Genomic DNA, 15,732 nt, shown 5'->3' with positions numbered 1-15,732 from the left:
GGTAAGTTGTAAAGCAAGTCGACAATCCCCACAGGATAGATCAGATCTGAGGATTGGGGAGCATAATGGATAGGACTCCGATCCATTATGCTCAATCCGCAGATCCAAACCATGCTGCGGGGAACGTCGGCATGCAACTTATACGGGGTGACACCAGACCCGCTCCACGAAAAGGTAAGTTGTAAAGAAAGCCGACGATCCCCGCAGGATGGATCGGATCTGTGGATTGGGGAGCATAATGGATTGGAGTCTGAACCATTATGCTCAATCCGCAGACCCGTCCCGATCCATTCTGTGGAGATCGTCGGAGGGGGTCTCACCAAGTGTTATCGCACCGGGTGACACCAACCCTAGGACGCCCCTGCTGACCCGGTTTCTCCTTACTGCACAGCCTGCAAAGGGGGATTTGTTACTAGCAACAATAATGCTTAAATCTCCTCCTGTGTGTCTGATGTCAGCTCTTTTAACTGGAGACATCACAGGGGATACAGAGTCGGTGTCAACAGAAACCTCTGCAATCCTTAATAATAAAGTACTGGGTTTGTGGTATCTTCACATATACACCAATTTTTAATGTTGAATTTGACTTAAGGACCCCCCTAATAGGTCCCCTTTTACTCCCAGGCCCCATATCAGCAGCATGGGCTAACATGGCTATTGTTATACCATTGGTGCCCACAACTTTATAATCCATGGCATTATTTGAAATTCATAACCCACAAAAACAGTAAAAATGTTTGGCTGATAATTATTGCGATCTTTCCTTTTTTCATCAATGCCAGCACTGATTTTCTGAACTACTTTATACAGTGCAATATGTTTCGCCAAGGCTTTTCACCCATTTTGTATGTGTATTAGGCTGCTGAAAATCATCTTCTCATTCAGTGACTATTGTGACGAACGCGGTGCCCGACCCCTGCCCTTCTCACCAACTTGTGACAAAGCACCAGCCGATCTCACACCGCGCTGTCACTTGCGTAACAATGCCACTCTCAGCTGCACCCTGCACAAAGATTTTCCAGCTCGCAGGACCACAACCAGGGGCGGACTGACATCTCATGGGGCCCCTGGGCAATAGGGGATCATGGGGCTCCTGTGTCCTTGCCCAAACTCAAAAAAGCCTATGAAAAAGGTACCAGGGGCATCTCATGGGGCCCCCTACTGACCCCGGACCCTCGAGCAGTGCCCGAGTTTCCAAATGGTCAGTCCGCCCCTGACCACAACCTAGGTGCCAGCAGCCTCAGAGCGATGGCCACTGGGTTAATTTAATTATGCAATTAACCCTTCAAACTCCAAACTGCCACCAGATAGCTTTGGGACTATCAACCCTTCACAATGTTAGCAAGAACAAATATGAACAATAAATGTCTGTAACACACACTGTCACCAGAGACAGGTATATTAAGAGGATTATTATATACAGTAGCACTTTTCAAGAGACAGGGATTCTTTAGTTTGCATTAAAAGTCTTAGAGATAATTTTAACACTTTTAAAAATAGAGTTTATTAATGAAAAAGTCAAATGGTGCAATTAAATTATTTACATAAAAAGATGTTACAAAGAAATAAAGAGTACAATAAAGTAACAGAGAAAAAGGAAAGGAGGTAAGAAAGCAGAATACTTGCAAAGTCCTTGGTTTTAGCAGAGTCCAATTGTCTAAGAAAATAACGTTGCCTTGGCTCTCTTGGGTGTTTCTTGGTTGATGGTAAATGAGAGCTCCCCTACTAGATCTGGTCAGTCCCTTTTCTATTATATCAAAGAGGTGTTGCCTGAGAACAACTGACCAATCATCCGGTTTAGGGGATGGGTGCTAGGAGGTCACCAAATTTATTACCAAGTTCCAACTACAGTTTCATACTAATATTAACAACTTCCAATACGTGCAGGTGGTATTCTAGCAACTGGCAGATTATTATTCAGAATTATATTTAGATCCCAGGGATACCAAACACAGCACAGCGTACCTTTGGCACCCAGGAGGGAGGAGACTGCTTTCTCCCCTTCCCTATGTAATACCATAGTTATGTATGACCTTGATTTGTTCAGTATGATATTCCCCATTCAAATATATACCCAAAATTAATGTGCCCTGTTCCTGTTGAATTCTATTAATTGTATGTGGAATTGTTACGTTGTGGGATAGACGTTTTATGGCATGCTCTGTATTCCTAGAGCCTTAAAGGTCACATGTGACGGCTTGACTGAGTTATTATTGTTTTACGATAGGGCAGTGGAAAGTGTTTTTCATGGTTTGTGGAAATAGACATCCTGCCAAGACTAATTAGCTGTTTACAGCTCTGGTCAGGTCTGGACACTGCATCTTTTTGTGTTTTAATTAAGATAAGAGGTTCTTTTGAAGTTTGTTAAAAGTTTAAGCTACAAATTCCATAGTTTGCAAAGGGGGGGAGGCAGTAGGAACACTGCTCATGAGACTTTCACACGATGGCTTTTGAGTACAACTTCCATGTCTTTATTGCGCACAATTGTTACAGGTATCACTGTGCAAATTCATAGAGCAACCTCTTTGTCAACACTCAGAGCCCATTCACATTAGTGCGTTGGGTTAACGCTCAGTAATGCACAATTATCTGTGTTGGTGCAATGTGGTGCCATTCATTCTGAATAAAGCAGTCAATCTTCCTAGTGCATGTGTTTTAAAATATATGGACTAATTAAAGTATAACTAAAGGCAAAATGTTTTCTTTAGTTTTAGATAGAGTGGAGATGGATTAGAACACTTATCACTTTCTATTGCTGCCTGTGCCCCCGTTAAAGAGATTCACCCTCTTTATTTTTGCTGTTTATCATTATCATTGAAAGTGAAAATAAAAGAAAATCCCAAATTTTGGGTTGTCCCCAGAAAAGTAGAAGATGGGAAATCTTCCAATAGGGACACTAGTTCTGGTTACCTGGGGGTCCCAAAGGAATTCCCTTAATTTGCATGGATTTCCTTTTACTTCCTGTTTAGCTATGGGACAGGAAGTGAAGGTAAATCTTTGCAATGGGACACAGATGTCAAAAAAAAAAATCTGGCAGAGGTTATTCCTCCCTTGCTCTATCCAGTATGAAAAAAAAGTTGTGCCTATAGTTCTACATTAAATTTTATAAGTGCATGGTGCATGTCACATTATGCAAAAGAAAGTTATTTAGTCTGAATAGTATCCTATTTTACATGGAATAATTAACCACCTGTAAATTCTCACTGAATGTCACATTGTGTGTTAGGTAGTCATTCATTCTGAATGGCACCCCGATGCACCTTGTCAAAGGGCAGTGCCTGTCTGTCAAGCACCTTTTTTGGTTTGGTGTGTTAGGCCACCCATTTCAATGCATGGACTGCCTTAATGCACCACACATTAAGACATGTGCACTGTGACACCTCAATGGTGTGAATGAGCTCTTAGGGACATATTGGAAAAGCACTGAATGTGACACTCCCCAAGCATTTAATGATGGCTAATCATTCCCTGTACTTTTAAGCGCTTGGACTAGGGAGAATGACTGCTTATTGTATAGGTCACTAGATCTTAGTTTCGAGCTAAGTAAAGCCCTGTATACACGTTGAAAATATCGGACGAATGATCGTCCGTTTTTTTTTGCATGCTAGTATCATATCGAAAGTGAAGAGGTTACTAAAGTTACGAAAATTCTTGAATAAAACTTCAGAAGTGATGTAATAGAATGTAGCACTACCCTCTTAGGAGTTGCTAAAGATTTGGGTCCCCCTATAGTCCTGCACAGTCAGGCAACACGCATTTTCTTCAGACCTTGCACACTGGAGTTAATAAACAGTCTTTGAGCTTGGTTTTTAGGTTTTATTAAGGGGTTTGAACTTCGATGGAGTTGAGAGGTGTATGGGATGCCCAAGGAACTACAACTTGAGGACAAACTCCTTAGCAACTATGTACAAGTCTCTATACAGCAAAATCTCTTCTTGGAGAGTTCTCCTGGTGTATCACCCCAGACCCAAGATTAATTATTTTCTTCACCCAGCTGCCTGAGGGAATCCCTGGGCAAGAATACAAGAAGCTGCCACTTTAGATGAAAGCAGTCCCAGATGAGGAGCTAGTCAGGTTTCCCACCAGAATGCTCTCTCCCCTTATCAGGCCCAGGGGGTGTAGGATTACTCCCTAAGTCCTCTCCAGTAATACATGAACATAAAATATGCAGCACTAAAAATTGGATAATAAAATAGATAATAAAATGTACATGATATACGTGTGCAAATGAGCAACATAACTTAGTGCTGAAACCGATGATGTAAAGCAATATCAAATATCCTGAAGGAAAAAGGTGCATATAGTGACACTAGTGCCAAAGTCAGTCTATTCGGTGGTATTGCAAAATGATAAAAACAATCCGTGACATCTGTGGCTTAGAAAGTGAATGTTGATTGCACTAACCATATAGCGCAATTATTGCGCATTGGAGTAAATGGGACCTACTTCTGGTCATCTGGATCTGGAGCACTGCAACGTGGATCGTCACCAGGTCACCAGCATTCAGGTACTATGCGTCTGAAGGTAGAAAGCTCATCACCAGGTATTCCGTCATCAGTCACCAGAGGAATGTTACCCGCTCTCATATGTCAGGAATCACCTTAGGGGGGGCTCGCAGGACAAACAAGCCCAGAAGAGAGGTATCCGATAGTGTAGCATTTTTATTAAAGGATGTAATATAAAAACAGGTAAACAACTTACATAAAATATCAAGATGGCCACCGGTCGTTCATAAGGACCGTGCGGGCTAAGGTCACTGTGTGGGGGCACCTTCTGACGCGTTTCGTGTAAGTACACTTTTTCAGGTGCCCATCTAACCACAACACTTTCTCCCACTCCTTCTCTGAATCATTTAGATGTTTACTGGCAAATGTCAGACTTTCACATTTACATGTGCCTTCTTGAGGAGGGGGACCTTGCGGGCGCTGCAGGATTTCAATCCATGGAGGCATATTGTGTTACCAATGGTTTATTTGGTGACTGTGGTCCCAACTGCCTTGAGCTCATTCACAAACTACTCCCAAGTAATTCTGGGTTGATCCCTCATTTGTCTCATCATCCTTACCCCGTGAGGCGAAATCTTGCTTGGATCTCTAGACCGAGGGCAATTGATGGTTATTTTGTATTTCTTCCATTTGCGAATAATCACTCCAACAGTTGTCTCCTTCTCACCAAGCTTCTTGCTGATGGTCTTATAGCCAATTTCAGCCATGTGCAGGTCTACAATCTTGTCCCTGATGTCCTTTGACAGCTCTTTGGTCATTTGCCCATAATGATGGTGAGGTTTGAATGGAAGAAAGAGATTCTGTGCACAGGTGTTTTTAGGAGCACCTTCTTATATTGACAGGACTAATCTGTGGCCCACATGAGCACAAAGCCAGTCTGTAGGAGCCAGAATTATTGTTAGTTGGTAGGGAATCAAACACTTATTTTACTCACTGAACTGCAACTCAATTTATAACATATATTTTTTTTCTGGATTTTTGGTTGATATTCTGTCTCTATCATTTAAAATATACCTATGATAAAAAATGATAGACCCTTCATTTCTTTGTAAGTGGGAAAACTTACAAAATCTGCAGGGGATCAAATAATTGTATTCCCCGCTGTATACCCAGGTCCAGCCAACAATTAAAGTGATCACTTAAAAGTGACTGGAAACCTATATTTTTTTTAATAAAAACATGGCACCAACTTACCTGCTCTGTGCAATCATTTTGCACAGAGTAGCCCCAATCCTACTTTTCTGGGGTCCCCTCTGCCAAGTGCCCCCCATAGCAAGCCGAATGCTATGGGGGCACTCATGCAGGCTCACTCCTAAGACACATCTGTGAGTCCATTGACACACAGATTAGAGTGTTGCTCGGCTCTGCCCCCTGCTCTCTCCGCACTGGCTGCGATTGACAGTTGCCAATGGCTCCTGCTACTGTCTCTGAGGGAGAGAGCCTCAGTGCTGGATCGAGATTGGACTTAGGTAAGCATGTTGGGGGGGGCTGCACTCGGAAGGTTTTTTTTACCTTTATGCAGTAAAGGCATTAGGTTAAAAAAAGACCTTCAGCCTCTAGAATCATTTTAAGGAGAAGAAAAGATGATTATTAATTTTTAATTTTATAGCCACCGTTTAAGTTCCAGTTTCCAGAAACTGTTAGTAAAAAGCCGCATAGAGTGTCTTAGTGCCCATGATTGGACTTTATTACTATTACAACCATTACTAGCACCTGAGGAGCTTCTTTTGAAAACTCAGGGACTATTGATTCTAATGGGAAACAAAGAGGTGCTGATTTGGTGCAGACTGAAGAGTGCTGTAAATGCTGACTATTATTATTAAGGTAGGCATACATGGATGGGCTGAATCAGTCTACATTTAGGCTGTGAGTGGCCCTGACAACACCACCCAGGTTGATCAAATCAACTGAGCTAGGTGGAAAATATTCCATCAAAGAGTGACTGCATCCTATCAGATGCATGCACTATTCAGGTATTCAGACAGCCGCGGTTGCTGTTGCTGTCTGAATACTATGCTTGGCATGTAGTGTGGAAGTAGAAATCTATTGCTTTTCTCTCATTCAATCTATGGAATGAATGAGAAAAATCTAAATGTGTATTGCTAGCTTTAGTGGAGGGGGATTTTGCTTATACCAGCTACTGTACCTAAATAAAGCAGAGAGTGATTTAAGATCTTTTGAGGTTTTAAGACCTGTATATTAGAACACTCAGAGCAGCTAGCTGTACTGTGTCATTATACAGGTGTGTAAGTCTGATAACCAGTGACTAAGTAGTAAGTGTTTCTGCTTCAGAATGCAAAAACAGATCCTCTCTGAATGTACCAACCAGCCCAGAAAACCACATCTGGAATATTTCTTCCCTCTGTATTTTATTGTATGAGTAAAGCAAGCCTTAAGATTTCTTTAAAAAGTTTTATAATAAAGGCCAACAGTCTAAAAAAAGAAATAAAGAGTTCAAGAAATAAACTACAAAACACAGCAACCTATAACAACTCAAATCATTAAAATGACTAAAGTAGGGCCAACATAAGCTAGATTCTGATCGGTTATCAGTTGGCAATTGTATTTATTTCTTTGCTTCTTGCGTTGGTTTATTGAATAAAAAGGTTAGTCTAGCAGGATGTTAGGACAGAAACCTCAAAAGCTTGTGTTGTTTTACTGCAGATAACCAGGGGAGTATCTGCCGCAAGGCAAACAAGGCGTTTGCCTAGGGCGGCAGTTTTCAGGGGGGCGGCCCTGCCCCCAGGCAGAAGGGACAAGGGACCAGGGCTTGGCAGGTTAGGAGAGCTTGGCAGGGTTCGGGCGGGAGGCAGGCTCAGGTGGAAGGCAGGGTTTAGACAGGGGTGGGCTCAGCAAGTTTTGAGCAGGGGAAGGTGGGCTCGGCTTATGCCATCTTGAGTTAATGGCAAGCCAGCTGTCTTACCCTCTCTGTGCCTTCCTGGAGCTCCGATTCCCTGTTGTACCCACTGCCATCATTAAGATCCGGCAAGAAGCCCAGAGCCGGACTGACCATTGCAGCTATGCTCCGCTTACCCGGCCTCTCTGCAGCCAGCCGGCTGTCTATTCCATTCACTGCATAGGGCCGGAGGGCAGAGCCTAGAGGTCAGCTGACCGTGCAGAGGGGGTGCAGAAGAGGAGACCATCGCTGCAAGGCAGGTATCAGTGCAGCCGCAGACACCACGGACCCCAGATAAGGGCCCCTTTACTTGTCAAAGAGAGTCTCCCCCTCTCTCTCTCCTCCCCTCTCTCTCTCTTCTCCCCCCTCTCTGTTCTCCCCCCCTCTATGTTCTCCCCCCCTCTCTTCTCTCCCCCACTCTCTCTCCCTGTCTCCCCCTCTCTTCCCCCCTCTCTCTCCCTGTCTCCCCCTCTCTCTCCCTGTCGCTCCCCCCCTCTCTCTCTCTACCCCCCCTCTCTCTCCCCTCTCTCTCTTCTCCGCTCTCTCTCTTCTCTCTCTCATTTTGCACAAGATAAAAGTAGTCTGGGGGCTAACAAGCCTCTGGATTACTTTTACAGGCGGCGGAAGGGTGTCCCTCCCCCTCCTGCCACCGACGCCTTTACCAGGCTCTACCATGCAGTCCCAATGCAAACGGTCAGACTGATCTGTGTCTGATCGCATGCATTGGGAGGCCAGAGGAGAGATTTGGGGTCTAATAGACCATAGATCTCTCCATAAACAGGAACTGTCATGGCGTATGCTATCACAAGGGATGTTGTTCATCCCTTGTAATAGAAATAAAGTTGATCAAAAAAAAGTTAAAAAGGTACAGTGTAAAAAAAAAATGTAAATAAAGAAAAAATAAAATTAAAAAAAAAAATGAAAGCACCCCCGTTCCCCCATGCTCACAGGCACATAGGTCCCTCACGCATATGTAAATGGAGTTCGCACCACACATGTGAGGTACTGCCATGAAAGTCAGAGTGAGAGTTCTAGCACCAGACCTCCTGTGTAACTCTAAACAGGTAACTTGTAAAGGCTTTTAAATTTTGCCTATGGAGATTTTTAGGTACCATAATTTGGCACCAAATGGTATACTATGGCTGGAGTGGGACAAATTCAGATGGTGGGGGTTGCCCAATTTTAGTCTTTCTGGGGAAGGAGGGGACGCCCAATTTTAGTCTTGCCTAGGGCAACACAAAACCAAAGTACATCACTGCATATAACAGTTCATCTTATAGAATGAAATACTGAAATAACAAAACATCATTTTTTTCTCTGTACTTTCCATTAAAGTACTGAAGTATTAAGTAAAGTATTAATAAATCATCCAGTTTTACCTTGAACCAGTGAATAAGGTATTGTCTTTATAAATATGACAAAATACATACATTCATTACCAAAAACAAACTCAAAAAATCGAGTAAGGAATTACATTTGCATTGCAGTACAGATACAATCCCAGCATGCATTCAAATGACAATACCTTTTTTTTACCACAATGCAAAAAAATGAATGCATCTACCTTGCAGCAAATTGATTCATACATGTTGACTGCCAACACGTGTATATCTTGCTTACTAAATTGCGATTGGCTTTCTCAACTGCCTTGTAATTTTTACTAGGATTATAAAACAGCCCATCACAATAGATTGACAATGAAACTATTCAGGCAAGGGGAATTAAACAAAAAATGCAAGGGGAATTTCTGACAACTGCCATACAGAGGCTATTGTCAAGAGATACTTTGAACCTGTTTTGAGTTGTAATTAAGCTGGGTAAAATCAATGGTGGAGTTAAATAGAGAGAATAACAAATTAACAAAAATCATAATTGGTTGTAACAATATCAACTTCCTGTGTGCTGATTCTCCAGTTGATTTTTCATGTCTTAAAACAGACAAAATGGTAGTTTCAATAAAAATAAAGATGTTTCAGTACACAAAATGGTAAAATGTTGTAAAACAACTTCATTAAAGTGTCATATGAAGTGATCTGTCATATGAAGTGATTAAAGAATGCTGAACTAACTTAGCTATGATGGCGAGGGGAATGTGCAAAGTGCTAGGTGATAAATCAATTATTACGCTTTGGCCCCTCACAATTACATTGGAAACATTACTAACTGCTAGAGGCACAGAGGGCAGGACAGCATACCATGAGCTAGGACGGCAATGCTTACAAAGTATTGGCATCCTCTTACCATCACTACAGCAGTCTGGTTGTTGGGATATTACCCTAATAAGTGACATGCTCAGGAAGGCATAGCACTATTCATATCTTGCTGCAACTAAATACATTTCACAATTAAATTAACAGATTCATTTGCAAATTATGATGAGCAAAATACTCAGGAAAAATTACATTAAACCAGGAGAAAAAGTAAAAAAAAAATGAAAGTACAAGGGTCTGAATTATGGTAAAAAAAAATATTTTTATATTTTAGTGCCGCTGAAAGAAAAATATGTCAAATTGCTCTGGGTGACATACACATTTTTATACACGAAGACCATTATAAGTGGTTTCAGAGCTAAACTATTTTACAGTACATGATACTGTAAAAATAATACACATTCATAAATCACAACTCTAACTACACGTACATACAATTAATTTTGCACTAATTTAAATCACACAAATAAATTACTAGAATTAAAGTTAAATACCTATTAATTGAACGCCACATAGTTCAACTAGAGACATCGCTTTTGTCATTGAGGTTCTCCTTAGTTTTGTTCATACTAATTAGCATGGGAATACCCAGTGTTTCTGGTATGGTCATCATTTTCTTTATTTTGTTGTGCTTCTTTTCTTTACCTTTAAAAAAAAAACAAAAAAAAACCAAAGGTTAAAATATAAATATGACATAATGCATCTTGGGAGACTTGTTTGTAAAGGCCATGTTTGAATCATATTTATAATTGTAGTGCGTTTGACACAGTCTAAATAAGCCCCAACTTCTATTCCACATGTGCCGAATCCATCCCTCCAGGTCATTTCATGTGGCCGTCAGCTGCAGCACCCCCCTAGTCTTTGCCCCCACCTTGCCTGAGCAGTCAGCAACTGGAAGGGAGACAAAACCCCTCAGCCAGATCCTCCGTCACTCTGTGCAGCTACGGACAGGCTCATCTCCATCCCCTCCTCTCCTGTCTCAGCATTCAGCAGACTCCAGTCCTTCTCCAGACCCTACCCTTTCTGCTTCCAAGCTCTGCCCCAAGTTTATTCCCTGCAGCAGCAGTAAGGGGTTGCACTGTAATGCAATGGAGAGTGGGGGACTCTTGACTTCTGATGGTGGGGGGCTCTTGACATCTGATGTAAGGGAGGGTGGGGAGCTCTGCACATCTAGTCTTACAGGTACAACTGGCCCTTTGAGGGCAACCATAATGCTGGTGCAGCTAGACATGCTGATGCGGTTAGACACCCCTGTTCTATTCTATTTTCTCTCACTACAGAAGCCTTGGCATTGGTGTAAGACATGAATTAGGGCAACACTTTGGTTAGCATACATATTGAACCACTTGATTTTCATCTAGGCTACAGGTACTCGGTGTGTAACAAATCTGGCCATTCATGGCAATGGCCAAGTTAGGTAGATGTAGACAAGCCAGGAGGCTACCAAGAGTCTACATTTGTTCAGATGTTTCTGGATGCCCTATAACCATAAATAATTTATTCAGACAGTTCTGTATCTGCTTGGCAAGCTCTTGCCCTGGAAAAGCAGTCATTAGCCTACAAATAGACCAGTTAAAGACAGAGGGCCTAAAATGAGCTTTCCCTGTGATCATCTGCACATACAAGAGGCTTTTTAAATACTTAAAACAAAACTTCACTCTCTCAATCAGCATGGACTATTTCTAATCCTTATGCTGCTAGCATTAGTAAAGTATATCATATTTACTTGTTTTAACCTTTTCTTTTTTTGTATTCCTTCATTAACTTCCTGGTTTACGTGCCTAAGGAAATGATGTCATGCATCCCAGGAGTCTTCAGGAGGGGAAGGAGCTCAGCCAATGCCTGAGCGAAGGACAGATGGATTCCAGGAAGTAACTGCTATGTGAAACATCTGCCCTTACTCAAGATGACCACTGCCAGAAATGCCAGGAGGTGTTTTTCAAAATGTTTTCTTAGCAAAATAAAGCATGGAGACATGAATGGATGGAGGAGTTTGTTTTGAATATTAATAATGAATTGTATAGCATTTTTGGTTTGTGGTGCTCAGATGCAGTGCAGTTCCACTTTAAGTTGGAATCTAAGCATTTGAATCTGAGGTTTAAATCGTCTTAACTTACCCAATCTCCTTCACCTTCTGAATAACCCAGGGCAAGTTAGGTCTGGAGTAAAGAATCTTGCCTTCTTTTGTGATAAACCTGGAAGAAATACATAGTATTTGAGAACACTTCATAAGTGTTTATTAGCATTAAGATATAAACAGCAGATATGCATATAATCAGAAACTGGCTAGTTTTTGCTCATATCAATGTAAACATTTGTTAAAAGTTAATTATACAAATATACTGTGTGAATATAGCACAAAGCACAGCACCTACCCTCCCCACAATGCAGCACTTAGGACCTCAGCAGCCCATCACCAGGATCTAGTACAATCACATGGGGTGCAATCATCCCCAATAATGGGTATTTTTGCCCCACTTCCATTCTCTTCTAGCTCAGTGGCTAAGTAATTATCACTCCTGCCTGGCAGCACTAGGGTCGTTGGTTTGAATCCCAACCATGACACTATCTGTATAGAGTTTGCATGTTCTCCCTGTGCCTGCGTAAGCTCTTTCAGGGCAGGGACTGATGTGAATGTACAATATAAATGTAAAGCGCTGCATAAATTGAGGACCCTATACAAGTACCTGCAACAAATAGTAAATAAATTCTAATCTTAATACTTACATCACAGCTTCAACACAAGGAGGAGCTGCTGTAGGAGGAAGTCCACTATAGGAACTTTGGATTTAGCTGAGGAGACCTTGGTGCAGCAGGTGCTAAATTTATCACTGTCTGCAAATAACAAGTGTAGAGAATTAACGATCACGTGAAATTCTATGTTATTAAAACAAAATGTAAGGTGACAGCAAACTGCATTTCATATACATACCATTTGATATTTCATAAAGGAATATCTCCACCAAAATGAAGAAATCCCCACCAATTCAGCTTTTGGGTTGGTTGGTTGCTTGCTTTTGTGCCTTAGTCTAGAACAGCAAGCCTATAAAAGGTATCACTTTCTTACATCCAGATTCCCAAGATATTTGTTTGTTCTTTCAAATGAGGAATCTGCTACATAACATGACACATCAATTTAGCTAGTGGATAATGGCTTTGCCAATTGGTCCAAATTGAGAATTTAGAGGGAATATATTACTAATGGCGAGATTGCCTTTTAAAATAAAATGGTGAAGGATCTGTATATAAAAATCTTCAGAAGAGGTCCTGAGTAGTCTTTACCAGTCAGTCATATGAAAATCGTCATTTTATGGCTGCATGATTAAATACATTCAGTGTTACAAAAAATCTATTAATAAAAGATGGGATGCAGAAACAAACAGGGAAAATATTGCCCAATAAATAGTTATAACACTGTATTGTCTTCTACTCTTCTTTTTCCTTAAACCCTGCCAAACATTTAAGTCATTTTATAAAAAGTGATACAAATTGGGAGATTTTCTCACAGATTCCTCCCATTGTCCTTGCTTAGGTTCCTTGTGTATATTAGAGGCTGAAGTAAAAAACTCACTAGTTTATGTAGGAAAAATCTTTACTGACCCACTTGTTCCATAAATCAGTTCACATGTAACCATACATCCTTCCACCTGCATATTATCTATCTGCTTACTATGTGTTCTTCTGTCGCCACTTACCAGCAGATACGGTGACTACTGCAACTGCAAGGAGTGCCATACACAGCATGGTCTTCGTGGAGCACATGATGTTGGGGTATCTTTGACCTTTAGGGCTCTTGTCTTCTCCTGTATGCAGAGCTGCTGAGTACTGATAGCCACATGGAGCCATCTTCTTTTATAGACCCAAAAAGAGGAACTTTACAAAGGCAGAAGGAAATGATGCTGGTATTTCCATGCAGTGATTGCAGCTTCAGCACTTACAGGTGAAACCAAAGATGACAAATATTTTTCTATAGCACTGAATAGCTGAAGATAAAAGAAAAGAAAGAATAATCGTTGCAGAGCTGGCCATCACAGAAACATTGATAATGGTAATGCTGATGATGATAAAAGGTCAATTTAACCAACTTGCTGGTTTATTACATTTTTTATTGACAGCAAGGGCAAAATCTCCTCTTTTCAGATCCCAGTTTTCCCCCCTCCACTAAGTCTCACCACTTCTGCTGCATTCAACGGTATATAAAGTATAAATGGAATATTCCACAGGTGAACAGGGAACCTCCTGATAATGGCTCTGGTGGGTAAGCAGAGTTGAGAATTTAGGTACAAAACTGGTGTCACTGGTAGTGTAACTCAAATTTTATTTCTTTAATATAATAATAGCTTCCATAGTGGAGTTAGGTCCCTTTTACAGTTTTGCCAATGCTGATCTGTTCCCACTGTTGAATGCTACATTATCCTATTATTTGGCAGTGAAGAACTCCTCCTGTTGTTTCTAGGAGGAGGTAAGGAAGAGTGGAGTCCCCAGTTTTCATCAATGGCAGTAGCACCTACATCAACACAAGGCAACTTGTGAAAACTGATGACACCATGAAAAAACAACACTTGGCTGGCACAAATAGACAATGAGTGGAGGGACCTGGCAGGGAGAGAAGGTGGAGAAATGCTCCCAATGCAATAAGTGTTATTGGCTCTTCCAAAGACACAAACCAGTCATTTGGATACGTTGCAAAAATGTAATTTTATTAAATGCATTACGGTTACTGCATATAGCATGTTGTATACGCCAAGTGGCCTGAAGAATAAATTCACCTTTTGTAACATGCTACATGTTACACCCATATTCAGGGTGTAACATGTTATGAAAGGACCGGTCGCTGCTCCCATCTGGCTTTTTTAGATGTTTTTTGGCAAAGTCTAATCTGGCTTTTCTATTTTTCGGGCTTTCCATTAGGATTATTATTATACAGTATTTATATAGCGCCAAAAGGTTTGCTCAGCGCTGTACATTGTAGTGGGGGACAGTACATGGGACAATACAGTAACAAAACAATACATGAGGGGTTCGAGGGCTCTGCTCTTATTATATAACTATAGCTTGAATATGTTTTGGTAAATACCTGAAAAATAAAATTGTGTGCAAATATATATGAACCTAACTGTACAGTTGAAATTGCCCTGAAATTTGCTTTTGTTGAGAATAGACTGGGTGTCTTCATCTTTTGCTGTATAGAAATAATTTTTTTAAATGCCATTAAAGAATTCTGTAGATATAGGAAGAGATAGTCCGGCGGGAGCACACCTGACCCAACCTGTGTAATTAGCTGGTAACATCCCCCTCCCAGGGGTGGAGTGAAACATGTTGGGGCATGGCTTGGATGAATCAAGTTGAGGCTTCTTTTATCTGCTAACCATTCATGCCAGGCAAGGTGTGTGGCCTCCGGGCAAACTTTTCTTATTTCTACAGCATGCTTTGGGTCTGGACGAACTTTTCCCCAGCCTGCACCTTCACTAGTCAGTGGAATCCAATTCATCGGACCTTGTTAGCCTGAGTGGGGGCCACTAAGCATTTATTGTGTACCATTAAGGAATATTGTAATTGTTCTCTTACAGCATATTTAGATATATGAGTAACATCCTTGTACAGCATGTAACCCTTTACTAATGCAGCTCAGGGTTATCCAGAAATACAAATAAACCGTGCAGCTACTGACTGTTGCAATATAGAGGAAGCAACATCATGTGTCTCAGCATCCTGCAGACAAATGAGGACTGCGAGGGGTTAATGCTGCAGGGAGGCTGTCTAGGCTTAAGGTTGGACCAACAGACAAGGCCAATGGAGGCAGACTGCCTAGGAATGGGATCGTTTAGTTAATTGCACCCATAGAGTCCCACCTCCCCAACCTCTCAGCTCTCCTCTCTTCCTTCATCCCTTTTTCCATACCAAAAATCACGCAGCAGCAATTTTTCTCTACCCTCACTGACGCAGCATCAAATTTTGCTTCCAGTGACACCACAGACATAGGGGCATTTTTTTCTTCCACTAATACTACCAACACAGGGACACTTTTTCCTTCTGGTGACCCAAACAACACAGGGGAATTTGTTATCACAATGATGCCAGTGTATTTCTTCCTTTGCTCACATTTTACTGCATAACAGAA

General features: G+C 41.4%; 2 long non-coding RNA genes across 2 annotated transcripts in view; one reads left to right on the top strand and one right to left on the bottom strand.

Annotated features, from left to right (window-relative positions):
- The window catches only part of LOC149467303 (uncharacterized), a 33,605-nt gene extending 22,010 nt beyond the window's left edge, over positions 1-11,595 (top strand). The window contains exon 3 of the long non-coding RNA XR_016311953.1: positions 11,398-11,595. This is a non-coding gene — a long non-coding RNA (uncharacterized LOC149467303). The remainder of the gene's footprint in view (positions 1-11,397) is intronic.
- The window catches only part of LOC149467300 (uncharacterized), a 65,023-nt gene continuing 53,941 nt past the window's right edge, over positions 4,651-15,732 (bottom strand). Inside the window, exons 5-7 of the long non-coding RNA XR_016311952.1 lie at positions 11,729-11,806; positions 10,106-10,256; positions 4,651-5,382 (exon numbers count right to left, since the gene is read on the bottom strand). This is a non-coding gene — a long non-coding RNA (uncharacterized LOC149467300). The remainder of the gene's footprint in view (positions 5,383-10,105; positions 10,257-11,728; positions 11,807-15,732) is intronic.

The sequence above is a fragment of the Staurois parvus genome, unplaced genomic scaffold (genome assembly GCF_062004578.1).
Source record: "Staurois parvus isolate SC_StPar_1 unplaced genomic scaffold, SC_StPar_1.0 ptg000116l, whole genome shotgun sequence".
Taxonomy (NCBI): domain Eukaryota; kingdom Metazoa; phylum Chordata; class Amphibia; order Anura; family Ranidae; genus Staurois; species Staurois parvus.
Note: the sequence above shows the minus strand (reverse complement) of the source record. Positions and strands in the feature narration are given on the sequence as shown.